We start from the raw sequence: 14,227 nt of genomic DNA on the forward strand, positions 1-14,227 counted from the left end.
CGCAGGACCAATATACATGGTCCCTATCCTACATGGGAGCCGTCGGCTAGCAGGGGCCGCAAGTATTCTAGAAACGTGCAGGCGTCTAGAAACATACAGGCATCTAGAAAACGGAAGTCTTTCGTTTCCTGCTCCCTCACCAATGATTTGATGATAACAAGGCTCTGAATATGGATTGGATATTGCCTGAGCTTGCCAGAGCTTCAGAGACTAAACTCCCTCGAGAGCATTTGCCATTCAATTCGGATAAGCGATTCAATGGACAGAAGCCTCTACGTGGGATGCCATGCCTGGCCTGTTTTTTAAGGGCGACGGGTCCTTTAAAGGGCACCGATCTCCCCACACCAACAGACGAGCACACGGAGTGTTTCTCCATGTTTCCTCTTCTGCATCCAGGCCTAACGCCAGACAACATGTCCTGTCCACCTGGAGACCTGAACTCTGTGGACATATAGAGGCACCCTTTTTGGCGTACGAGCTCCCCCCTCTGCATCACCACTATTTAGTGGATGATGCAAGAAGGCGGACAATTCCTCTCCACTTCCCTGTTAAGAGGTTGATGGATCGAGGGTCCCTAATTTTTATCTGCACCGTGAAGAGGAGATGGCAAGAGACTATGACCTGCTGGATGCAGCCACACATTCTGCCATGGGGCAGATTAAGCGGGTAGAATCTCCTGTGGTATACCTACCAGTATCCCTACCTGATGGGTCATCGATTAAAAATACCACGGACTGTCAGATAGCAAATCTGGTTCGTTCCGTCTTGCGGCTTCGGGTCCAGCGCTCTATCCTCCCTAGCGGCCGCATGGATTGCTAGAGAAATGGTCTCCTGGCTGGAGACCTTAACTACCTTGATTCACACCAGCAACAACTGGCCAATCAAATCCTTTGAGCGGGAGACTGACAAAGGATTGTATAAGGATTGTCCAGCACAGTCTAGATCTAAGGGATCTTGGTTCCAAACAGGGGAACGAAAAGTAAGATCGACCCTGGACCTCAAACTTCTAACAACCTTTGACATGGTCCTCCTTCTTTGGATGGAGTTCCTCCGCTCAGCCTTTACATCAACAGAAAAAGGTGCAGTTTCCGGCATCCATCGACATTCGGGTTGCTTGCCCTCTGCAAAAATTCCTTCGCCTTTCCATTCGTCAACAGCATTTTCAAGTCACAACCTTGTCCTTCGGCCTTGCTTCCGCACCCAGAGTGTTCGCTCGGGTCATGGCGGATGTCATGTTTCTCTTGCACTCTAGAGGCGTGCTCGTCCTGCCCTGTTTGGTCTGTCTAGCCGCCCTTCCAGGACTACACTGAGTCGTCTAGATCTCTTGCGATACCTTCTCTCCTGTGCTGGCAGCTACACTTAAGGCCCCTTCACATTAAACGACGCTGCAGCGATACCGACAACGATCCGGATCGCTGCAGCGTCGCTGTTTGGTCGCTGGAGAGCTGTCACACAAACAGCTCTCCAGCGACCAACGATGCTGGTAACCAGGGTAAACATCGGGTTACTAAGCGCAGGGCCGCTCTTAGTAACCCGATGTTTACCCTGGTTACCAGCGTAAAAGTAAAAAAAAAAAAAAAAACACTACATACTTACCTACCGCTGTCTGTCCTCGACGCTGTGCTTCTCTGGTCGGAAGCGGCCACTCTGCTTTCCGGCTGACCGACGCTCACAGCCAGTACAGGAGGAGTGCAGAGCACAGCGCCGGGGACAGACAGCGGTAGGTAAGTATGTAGTGTTTGTTTTTTTTAACTTTTACGCTGGTAACCAGGGTAAACATCGGGTTACTAAGCGCTGTCCACGGGAGATCCAGCGACGAAATAAAGTTCTGGACTTTGTTCAGCGACCAACGATCTCCCAGCAGGGGCCTGATCGTTGGTCGCTGTCACACATAACGATTTCCTTAACGATATCGTTGCTACGTCACAAAAACGATATCGTTAACGATATTGTTATGTGTGAAGGTACCTTTAGACAAGTTCTCCTCATTTCCAGCCCAGCAGATATCCTTTTTGAGGATGATCCTGCACACTTCTAGAAGGATGGTAATTCTTCCTCGAGACAGTCATGGCCCTTCAACAGGGAGCTCGCGCAAGGAGAGTTCTGAGGACTTGATTACTCAACCCCCTCATTTCATTCGATTTGCTAAGAGAGTTCTGAGGAAAAATAGTGACGACAATGGAAGCCGTTTCCTTCGCTCCGCTCGTTTTCAGCAAGTCAAACAGACTTTCAGACGATAGTCTCTGAGCTCCTTCTTCATCCAGGGCCTGTCTCCCGGTTCAATGGTTATTAGTAACTACCAATGCCAGTCTTTTTCTCCCCTTCATTGTTCTGGAGATCCGAACGGTAGTCTTACAGCAGGTCCACTGCCTTCTGGCGGGTCTCCCTATCCGAATTCAATTGGATAATGCCACGGCGGTGCCTTACGTCAGTCATCTAGCAGGTACCCAACGTCAGGCGCCATGACCGAGGTACCTCACTTTCTCTGATGGGCCGAAGTCTATTATTCGGTGATCTCGGCAGTATATATCTCAGAAGTAGAACTCTGAACGGCAAACAAATTCAGCCGTCAGGGTTCCGCCTCAAGTCAGTGGGAACTTCACCCCGAAGTCTTCCATCAGATCTGTCCTTACTGGAGCTCTCCAGTTGTAGGTGGGATGACATCCAGACTGAAGGCCAATGTACTCAAGTTCGTGGTTCGGCCTCGAGATCCAAGAGCCATCGCTCTCCATGCTCTGGTTCTGCCGTGGTACCAGTTTCCATAACTCCCCTTCCACTGCTTCCAAAAGCCTTTCGGAAGCAGAAAGGGGCCCCAGTGATCCTCAGAGATCCGCACTGACCACGTCCGTTTTTTGTTTGCGGAGCTAGTATCTTCTCGCCTTATCGCAGCACAACTGCAAGTAGGGACTTTCTCACAGGGAGTTTTCACAAGTAGTTCTTCCCTATTGCATACCGTTAGATCATTGGGACCTTATTATTCCTAGGAGCCTTACAGTAGGCTCCTTTTTCTTTCGGGCAGACTTTACTATCAGGGAAAGTCGTCCCGTTCTCCTCTGCGATATTCTCACTCTGACGAGTCTTCGGAGCTAGCTTCTCTGCTCTTTCAGACTTTTTTCCCTTATTACCTTCGAGGCAAGGTTGTCCTCAGGCCATCTCCATCCCTTGTTACCAAAGTGGTACTGTATTACCACTGTTATGAGGGCATAGTTCTTCCCTCATCTCTTTTGGCTCCAGTCCACAAAATGGAATAGGATCCCCCATATTCTGGACGAAGTGAGTGCTCTGAGTAGGTATGTCTTGAGGACGGCGTCCTTGTGAAGGTTGGACGTTTTATTTGGGCTTCCTGACGGTAGAGGAAGGCTTCCTGACATTTTCAGGAAGGGTTTAGCTGTTTCATCGACCATGATAACATGGTGAATTCTTTTCACCATCCAGGAGTCCTTCCGTGCTAGATGTCAGCCTATCTCCCTGTCTATCAAGGGTTCTAGGCACCAGGCGTCAGCAAGGCACGCCTGCAAGCTTGCGGTTTCGTCCAGTCCGCATGCATTCTTGAAGCACTATAATTCCCACACTTCCACAGATGTGAGTCTGGGCAGGCGGACTCTGCAGGCCGCGGTGGCGCACTTGTAAGTAGCGGTTACACAGGGCCTGATGTATTGTTGTCCCCACCCAGGGACTTCTTTGGGACGTCCCACGGTCTGTGTCCCCCCAATGAGGCGAAGGAGAAATAGGGATTTTTGTGTACTCACCGTAAAATCCTTTTCTCAGAGCCATTCATTGGGGGACACAGCTCCCACCCTGTTATTAGCTTATGCTTGTTTTTTAGACTATGGCATGCTATACGCTCATATATTGTTATTGATCTACTGCTTTTGCACCGAACTGGTTAGCTGAGAGCCAGCAGGAGGGTGTATACTGCAGGGGAGGAGCTAACTTTTTTTGTATCACTTAGTGTCAGCCTCCTATTGGCAGCAGCATACACCCACGGTCTGTGTCCCCCAATGAATGGCTCGGAGAAAAGGATTTTACGGCGAGTACACAAAAATCCCTATTTCCTATTGACCCAACCAGCAGTGGAAGGGTTGTCCAGGACAGTATAGATCATAGGGGATCTTGGTTCCAAAAAAGGGACAGAAAAGTAAGACCGATCCTGGACCTCAAACTTGTAACGAGCTTGACAAGGTCCTCCTTCTTCGGATAAAGTTCCTCCGCTCAGCCATTACTTCAACGGAAAAAGGTGGAGTGTCTGGCATCCATCGACTTTCGGGATGCTTACCTTCACATTCCTATTTTTCCCCTCTTCAAAAATTCCATCACTTTTTCCTTTCGCGAACTTGCCCTTCGGCCTTGCTACCGCACCCAGAGTGTTCGCAAGGGTCAGGGCAGTTGTCATGTTCCTTTTGCACCCGAGGGCAGGACGACCACGCCTCAATCTGGTCGACTTTCTAGCCGCTCTTCCAGGACTGAGCTGAGTCATCTACATCTCTTGCGATACTCTCACCTGAGCTGCCAGCTAAACTTAGACAAATCTTCCTCATTTCCAGTCAAGTAGATATCCTTTTTGAAGATGATCCTGGACATTTCCAGAAGGTTGGTAAAATTCTCCCTTGAGACAAGGCCGTGGCCTTTCAACAGGGAGCTCGCACACTTGATCACTCATCCCCTCATTCCATTCGATTTGCTAGGAGGGTTCTTAGGAAAAATGGTGACTGCAATGGAAGCTGTATCCTTCGCTCTTCTCCTTTTCTGCAGGTCAAACAGGCTTTCAGAGGGTAGTCTCTGAGCTCCTTCCTCATCCAGGGGACATCTTTTCTCCCGATTTCAATGGTTATTAGTGACTACCGATGCCAGTCTTCTTCTCCCAATCATTGTTCTGGGGATGCGAACGGTACGGTTAGTCCTACAGCCGGGCCACACTCTTCTGGTGGGTCGCCCAATCCGAAATCAATCTGATAATGCCACGTCTGTGCCATACGTCAAGCATCTAGCAAGTACCCATGGTCAGGCGCCATGGCCGAGGTACCTCACATTCTCTGATGGGCTGAGATCTATCATTCTGTGATCTCGGCACTACACATCCCAGGAGTAGAACTCTGGGCAGCAGATGCCGTCAGGGTCCCTCCTCAAGCGAGTTGGAACTTCACCTGGAAGTCTTCCATCAGATCTGCCTTCACTGGAGCACTCCAGATATAGATCAAATGGTGCTCAGACTGAACGCCAATGTACTCCATTTCATGGTTCGGCTTCGAGATTCAAAAGCCATCGCAGTGCATGCTCTGGTTCTTCCATGGTACCGGTTTCTATATCCCTTCTTACACTACTTCAGAGAGCCTTTCAGAAGCAGGAATGGCCCCAGTGATCCTGGGAGATCCGCACTGACCACGTCAGGTTTTTCGTTTGCGGAACTAGTATTTCTCCATCTTATTACAACAAAACTGCAAGTAGGGACTTCCTCGCAGGGAGTTTTCACATGTGGTTCTTCTCTATCGCATACCGTTAGATCTTTGAGACCTTAATGGTCCTGGGAGTCTTAACGTAGACTTCTTTTGATCCAGACAGACTTTACTATCAGGGAAGGTCGCCTTTTTTTCTCTGCGACCTCGTCATCCTGACGAGTCTTCGAAGCTAGCCGCTCTGTTCTTTCAGACTTTTTTCCTTATTACCATCAAGGCAAGGTTGTCCTCAGGCCATCCCCGTCCCTTGTTACCAAGGTGGTATTGTATTCACACTGTTATGAGGGCATCGTTCTTCCCTCATCTCTTTCGGCACCAGTTCACAAAACGGAATGGGTTCCCCATATTCTGGCCGAAGTGAGTGCTCTGAGTATCGAGGACGGCGTCCTTCCTAAGGTTGGACACTTTGTGTTTTGGCTTCCTCATGGTAAGAGGAAGGCTTCCTGATGGTTACAGTCAGGGTTTAGCCTTTTCATCGGCCATGTTAGCCTGATGGATTCGTTACACCATCCAGGAGTCCTTCTGTGTTAGATGTCAGCCTATCGAGGTTTCTTGAGTTCTAGGCAGCAGGCGTTGGCAAAGCACCCCTGCAAGCTTGCGGTCTCGTCCAGTCCGCATGCATTCTTGAAGCACTATAATTTCCAGACTTCCGCAGATGTGAGTCTGGGCAGGTGGACTCTGCAGGCCGTGGTGGCACACTTGTAAGTAGCGGTAACACAGGGCCTGATCTGGTGTTGTCCCCACCCAGGGACTGCTTTGGGATGTCCCGTGGTCTGTCCCCCCCAATGAGGCAACGGAGAAATGGGGGTTTTTGTGTACTCACCTTAAAATCCTTTTCTCCAAGCCATTCATTGGGGAACACAGCTCCCACCCTGTTATTAGCTTGTTTTATAATTTGATATACTATACTCTCATATGTTGTTGATCTCCTATTGCTTTTGCACTGAACTGGTTCTCTGAGAGCCAGCAGGAGGGTGTATACTGCAGAGGAGGAGCTACCTTTATTTGTATCACTTAGTGTCAGCCTCCTAGTGGCAGCAGCATACACCCACGGTCTGTGTCCCTCCAATGAATGGCTCGGAGAAAAGGATTTTACGGTGAGTTCACAAAAATCCCTATTTTGTTGTCACTAACCTAGAGGTCCTCTGATGCTCTGTAAACCAACTGATGCGAGGGAGAGGTACCGCTCCTTTTATCTGTAGGTTTCCTGTCCCTAAAGGGCGGATCCCCTCTCTCCGTGGTGCTGTCATGGGCTCTGAGAAACACCGTTATCGGTGAGTAACTACGACTTTTCAGCTTCTGTATATTAGACAGAATATACAGGCAAGAAGTGAAGTGAGTAGTCACTAGTGATCCGAGGACAGCTGAAGCGAGTTCTGATACGTCAATCGGTGGCAGAATAGTAAGTGAGATGTGTCTGATGGATGTCAAGCAATGGCAGATAATGTTACTCCCTCCTATGCTTGACCAAATGCACGGTGGTAAATCCGGAAGGACAATGCTGTGATGAATTTTAGCTGGTTTTATTCACAGTACCTTGATAAGATGAGGTTATATGTCAGGGTAGATGAAAGGATGAAAACAAACCAAAGACAGAAACATAATTTTTAAAAACCCTGCAGTAAATAAATAGCGCAGTGCATGAAAATAATATACAGTATTAAGATGATAAATGCGAAAGCCATCCCACCACGGCACGGTGACCGTAATTGGGACAGTCCTAACTCTAATATTAAAAACCTTACTGTTTATCAAGTGACATGCATGTGGATAAGGCTGAGAAAGACTGGGCCCAACTAGTGGACACCCAGCCATGGGAGACCACATCAATATAATGTCCAAGCTCAAGGAAAGGCAGGTCACACCATTATATGCACATGATGCAAACAGACTGAAAAAATCCCCAAAGGTATGAACTGGGACTTAAACTGGTGTGCATGCAGTGTATAAGTGCACGTTCACACTGGCCACCAAACAGAGAAGCTGGGCATTATTGATGTGGTCTCCCACGGCTGTGTTTCCATGTGGGATCTTAATCATTGGCTGAATCCGTGTCGGAGGCCAGGAAAGTGTATGCCTATTCTGGTGGATAGTGTTTTCTTGACGAATGGACCATTTTTTATTTTATTCTTCAAAACTGAGGGAAAAGATGGCGTTCAGACTAGTGATTGTTACTTTAGAGATGGCACCAATCACAAGTGTCATAATGGGTGTGGTGATTGCGACGTCACGTCTCCTGATTAACCCCTTTGGTGCTGATTGGTCAGGAACTATTCAGCTAAAGGGGTTAATCAGGAGAGGTGATGTCGTGATCACCACACCCATTATGACTGTTGTGATTGGTGCTGACCCAGAAGGCACCAATCACAGCATGTCACATGGTGTTTGTTGTTTTTCAACTTTATTGCAACATCGCTGTGATTGGCTTGTTATAATCGATACGTTAGTAAAATAAAGAACTTGGCACTTAACTTAGTATGTCTATGCAAAAGGTTTTTTTTTTTTTTTGCAGTCTGTAAATGTTTCGGTCTTATCTAGACCTTCATCAGTTGCAAAATGTTTATGAAGGTCGGTAAAGGAGTTACTCCTATCAGAATTCACGTGTAGTGCAGTTGCATGCTGAGAAAAAATATTTTCAAAAATTTGGAAATGGTTAATTTTTTTGGTAAGGCTTATTTCACATTTCCGTCGATATGGGGCCATCACAAAGCGTCGTCGCGACGTGCCGACAGAAGTGGGTGCTTTCACCTTTCCGTCTGCGTTGCCAGGCAGGAAAGAGTCAGAGACATTTCCTGCCGGGCATGCGCTGACGGGAAAACTGGATGCGACGTACAGAAAAACGTTCCCTTGAACGTTTTTCTGAGACAGGCCGCCAAAACCTGACCCATCCAGTGCACGACGTACGCAACGTGTGGCCATACGTCGCGATCCGTCGGCAATACAAGTCTATGGGAAAAAAACGCATCCTGCGGGCAAATTAGCAGGATGCGTTTTTTTCCAAAAAGGACGCATTGTGGCGGATATAAATAAACGGAAATGTGAAAGAAGCCTTAGTTGCTACTTCATTACACATGGCATAAGGTGGCAACACTGTTTCTTTCAAATTCCATATATTTCCAAGACGGCAGAGGGTTGAATGTGAACACCTACTGTTCTTACTGGAATCATACAGTAACAGGCTATATTGGTAAGTGGATTACTATTAACTAGCAACATGCATAACTTAAGTTCAGTAAATATAAAAGTACTGTTAGGAAACCAAAACACTATAATATCTTTTTGTTCTGTAAGATTGTTTACCAGAAATTTTGCACATATCCATTGTAAACATTTTCTCAGTAACGTAAGTTACCAAAAAGATGAATAGTTTTTGTAGGATTGAGAACGAAGCATAAATAAGTTGTAACTTGCAGAGTTCTTATATTGCATAATGTATTAACTATTCATTAAGTTTCATGTTGCTGCTAAAAGTTTCACAGTTTCTGTATGAAGTAAACTTATTGTAACGTAATTTACCATCAGTTTTGTAACGTTAGTGTCACCGCTGCTCTCCCTGTTCATCCACTTCTTGGTCCCGACGTGCTGTCCTCACCTCTTCTGCTGCGGCGCCTGCTCTCCCTGCCGCTGCTCGTCCCCGCTGTCCTGCTTCTGGTTCCCGGCGCGCTCGTCCTCGTTGTGCTTCTTCTCCTCTTCCGGTTTCTTGCTCTGCTGGAGGGATCCAGTGTCTGCGCAGGCGCTCTGGGGTCTTTAGAGGGCGCATGCACTCCACTCATGTATCTCCTGCTCTCGAATGCCTGCATCCGGAAATCCCCCACAGCCAATCCGTGTAAGGCATACAGTATATCAGGTGGCTGCCTCTGCATGGAGGTGCCTGATTGTCACTTGGCTTCCTACTTGTGTCTCTGGCCGGCTTCCTCTTCCTTGTGCTCTGTGTCTGGCACTCTGGTGCTCTGCGCTCTGCTTTGTGTTCTGCCATGTCCGTTCCTAGCTAACACGCCGTATTGTCTTTTGTCCCTCTGTTCCTTTTGAGCTGTTCTTTCCGTTGATTCCTTTCAACATGCTCTCTCTCTCCGCAGTTCACCTCCGTCTCAGCTCTCCAGCAGCCCAGGTCCTACGCCCATCCTCTGTGTCGGTCTCTCTTGGTTCAGTCTTCCTGGTTCCTGTAATGCTGTTCTCCGTTCTCCCTTGGTTTATCCCAAGTTTTCATCTTCCTCTCCTTCTGAGCCATCCCTCTTGCTATCGGCCACTGTGGTTTAGTGACCTCTGGGCTTGCCCCTGACGGTCCCTGTATAGGGGTCGGTCCCCACTAGGTCAGCTCGCCCAGGCGTAGGTCTTTTCCACGGTCCAGAGGGTCCACTCTAGTTCCTCTTTCCGAAAGTGTCACAGTAAGTTACTTCAACTTTTCAATGTAAGTTACTGGGTTGAAGTAATGTATGATGGCAGAAAGTACAGTGGAGTGGTTACTGAGGTTGCACGCAATGAGATGAAGTTGAAAACCATGGAACTCTATGGCAAGAATAAAAATACCTGGAAATGGCCATCTAAAGATGTTGAAATTTATTATGATGTCTATCAAATTTTAAGAAGGGTTGATCCTCCCCTGAAAATGGATTCTAGGGACATTTGGGAATTTTTCGATTAGCCATGGAGTTAAATGAGCAGTGAGCACAAATTTATATCCTTGTTGAAGTTCTTCATTATCTGTGTCTGAATTCATTGGACTGGACCATATATGTAGGCCCAAATTAAAATTTAGTCTACATTATGTAATTGATCAACGGTCTTATTTTGTAATCAAAATTTCCACTCTGCAAAAATGTTGACAACTGAAGTATAAATATTGATTGATTACATTTTTATACTAAATTTTAGTCTACATACAGTGCCTTGCGAAAGTATTCGGCTCCCTGGAACTTTTCAACCTTTTCCCACATATCATGCTTCATACATAGATACCAAATGTACATTTTTGGTGAAGAATCAACAAGTGGAACATAATTGCGAAGTTGAACGAAATTTATTACTTATTTAAATTTTTTGTGAAAATTCAAAAATTGAAAAGTGGGGCGTGCAATATTATTCGGCCTCTTTAACTTAATACTTTGTTGCGCCACCTTTTGCTGCGATTACAGCTGCAAGTGGCTTGGGGTATGTCTCTATCAGTTTTGTACATAGAGAGACTGAAATTCTTGTCCATTCTTCCTTGGCAAACAGCTCGAGCTCAGTGAGGTTTGATGGAGACCGTTTGTGAACAGCAGTTTTCAGCTCTTTCCACAGATTCTCAATTGGATTGAGGTCTGGACTTTGACTTGGCCATTCTAACACATGGATACATTTATTTGTGAACCATTCCATTGTAGATTTTGCTTTGGGATAATTGTCTTGTTGGAAGACAAATCTCCGTCCCATTCTCAGGTCTTTTGCAGACTCCAACAGGTTTTCTTCAAGAATGGTCCTGTATTTGGCTCCATCCATCTTCCCATCAATTTTAACCATCTTCCCTGTCCCTGCTGAAGAAAAGCAGGCCCAAACCATGATGATGCTGCCACCACCATGTTTGACAGTGGGGATGGTGTGTTCAGGGTGATAAGCTGTGTTGCCTTTACGCCAAACATCGTTTGGCATTGTTGCCAGAAAGTTCGATTTTGGTTTCATCTGACCATAGCACCTTCTTCCACATGTTTGGTGTGTCTCCCAGGTGGCTTGTTGCAAACTTTAAATGCCACTTTTTATGGATATCTTTGAGAAATGGCTTTCTTCTTGCCACTCTTCCATAAAGGCCATATTTGTGCAGTGTACGACTGATTGCTGTCCTGTGGACAGACTGTCCCACCTTAGCTTAAGATCTCTGCAGTTCATCCAGAGTGATCATGGGCCACTTGGCTGCATCTCTGATCAGTCTTCTCCTTGTTTGAGATGAAAGTTTAGAGGGACGACCGGGTCTTGGTAGATTAGCAGTGGTATGATACTCCTTCCATTTCAATATGATCGCTTGCACAGTGCTCCTTGGGATGTTTAATGTTTTGGAAATCATTTTGTATCCAAATCCGGCTTTAAACTTCTCCACAACAGTATCACAGACCTGCCTGTTGTGTTCCTTGGTCTTCATTATGCTCTCTGTGCTTCAAACAGAACCCTGAGACTATCACAGAGCAGGTGCATTTATGCGGAGACTTGATTACACACAGGTGGATTATATTTATTACTAACTCTCCATACTACTATTTACATACTAACTCTCCAACGCATGAAGATGGAAACTCCCTCGACTTGGTCTTTTCCTGGCTTTGCTCAGTGGATGATTTCACAAACTCCCCTCTCCCGCTCTCTGACCACAACCTTCTTTCATTCTCTATCAAGAACTGCCATCCCGCTCAGGTCATCCCCACTTTCCACACTTATAGAAACATACAGGCCATTAACACCCAGAAACTTATGAAGAACTTGCAGTCCTCATCTCCTCCATCTCATGTTTTGTTTTGATTCTGCTCTGAAGCATTACAAAGAAACCCTGCAAAGATTCCCTGGATGAAGCTGCTCCTCCTATACATAAAACAACTCAGCACAGACGGCGACAACCGTGGCACACGCTGCAAACACGTTTCCTGCAGGTGCGCCGAACGTCTGTGGAGAAAATCTAATCTACCCGAAGATTTCATCCATTAGAAGTTCTTGCTAAAAACATACAACTCTGCCCTTCACTTCTCCAAACAAACCTATTTCAACACCCTCATCACCTCACTGTCCAATAACCCTAAACGTCTCTTTGACACTTTCTAGTCCCTACTCAACCCAAGAGTGCAGGCCCCCACCACAGATCTCCGCGCTGACAATCTGGCCAATTACTTCAAAGAAAAAATTGACCACATTCGACAGGAAATCATCTCCCAATCTCTTCATACCATGCACTGTCCTCCTTCCCCCACTGCATCTAGTTCACTCTCTGACTTTGAACCAGTTACAGAAGTAGTAGTAGTCGGGCTCCTTGCATCTTCTCGCCCAACCACTTGCACCAGTGACCCCATTCCGTCACATCTCATCCAGTCCCTTTCCCTGGCTGTCACCTCTCGCCTAACAAAAATATTCAACCTTTCTCTCACTTCCGGTATTTTTCCATCCTCATTTAAGCCTGCCATCATACATCCTTTACTTAAAAAATCATCCCTCGATCAAAACTGTGCTGCTAATTATAGACCTGTCTCTAATCTTCCCTTCATCTCTAAACTCCTCGAGCGCCTGGTCCACTCCTGTCTTACCCGCTATCACTCAGATAACTCTCCTCTAGAACCTCTTCAATCTGGTTTCCGCTCTTTACACTCTACTGAAAGTGCCCTCACTAAAGTCTCTAATTACCTACTAACAGCTAAATCTAGTGGTTACTACTCCATGATAATTCTCTTGGATCTCTCCGCAGCATTCAACGCTGTGGATAATCAGCTCCTCCTCACTATGCTCCGCTCCATCGGCCTCAAGGACACCGTCCTCTCCTGGTTCTCCTCCTATCTCTCTGACCGATCCTTCACTGTATCTTTTGCTGGTTCCTCCTCCTCTCACCTTCCCCTTATTGTTGGGGTTCATCAAGGATCAGTCCTAGGCCCCCTCCTCTTTTCTTTGTATACTGCCCCTATTGAACAAACAGTAGATTTGGGTTCCAGTACCATCTCTATGCTGACGACACCCAATTATACACTTCTTCTCCTGATATCACGCCAACCTTTCTAGCAAACACCAGTGATTGTCTTACCGCTGTCTCTAACATCATGTCCCCCCTCAATCTGAAACTGAACCTGTCAAAAACTGAACTCGTGTTTTCTCCCTCTATTAACCTACCTTTGCCTGACATTGCCATCTCCGTGTGCGGTTCCACCATTACTCCAAAGCAACATGCCCGCTGCCTTGGGGTCCTACTTGATTCCGAGCTTTCATTCACCCCCACATCCGATCACTGGCTCGCTCATATGTGCATCTCAAAAACATTTGTTCAGATTGGCCTACCACCTCAACGCATTAACCTAACTATCCCTGTGTGGCCCATTTTAAAAAAAAACAAAACAAAAAAAACATAATTGGGTTCCTCGCATCATGTTCTCATACACTTTATGCAGTTAACCCTCCGTCACATACAATATTCGGACTAACGAGTTCACATACAATGTGCCTGTCAGGCGCCTGCTGGAAAAATACCTATAATTGCAATTTCAGTGCTCTAAAAGTGATCAGTGACTTTCATAGGGATGTAATAAAAGAGACTACACATAATCAGTTGCAAAAAAAAACATTTACTTAACATAAAACTAATAACTATGAAATACAAACTTTTCAAAACTCCCGCCAAATAGTCCCCAGTTCGACTCTCTCAAAAAAATGTACAAAGAAAATTTTTGAACACAAACTTAATTTTAAGGTACCTTAAGTACTATTAAAAACATATTCAATCAGAAGTAGATGCTGAGGTTTCCCCAGAAAAGTCACACTTGCAGAGCAAATAGCAAGAATTACACACCATTTTTGCATGTGTCAGGCAAATTGCTTTATGACATTTGAGACATTCATAATTTGAAAGCCTTCTGGTTCCGCTTTCCGTTTGGCAGGTGGTGCATCTCCTTCTTTTGTGAGGTGGTGCAGATGGTGACTTTTCACCATCATCTTCTGGGCGGAACCTTTTGAGCTGAACTTGAAGGCGAGAGGGGATACCGATTGTTTTCACGCTTCTCCTGCGTAGCTCTCCAAGTACTAGTTCATGGGCCAATGGTTCAAGCCTGTTTTCAAGATAA

The 14,227-nt window shown here is 46.2% G+C and overlaps 1 protein-coding gene across 2 annotated transcripts in view; it reads left to right on the top strand.

Moving 5' to 3' along the window:
- Positions 1-14,227, top strand: part of CTPS1 (CTP synthase 1) — a 183,294-nt gene that overhangs the window by 93,199 nt on the left and 75,868 nt on the right. The window lies entirely within an intron of this gene.

The sequence above is a fragment of the Ranitomeya imitator genome, chromosome 3, assembly GCF_032444005.1.
Source record: "Ranitomeya imitator isolate aRanImi1 chromosome 3, aRanImi1.pri, whole genome shotgun sequence".
Taxonomy (NCBI): Eukaryota; Metazoa; Chordata; class Amphibia; order Anura; family Dendrobatidae; genus Ranitomeya; species Ranitomeya imitator.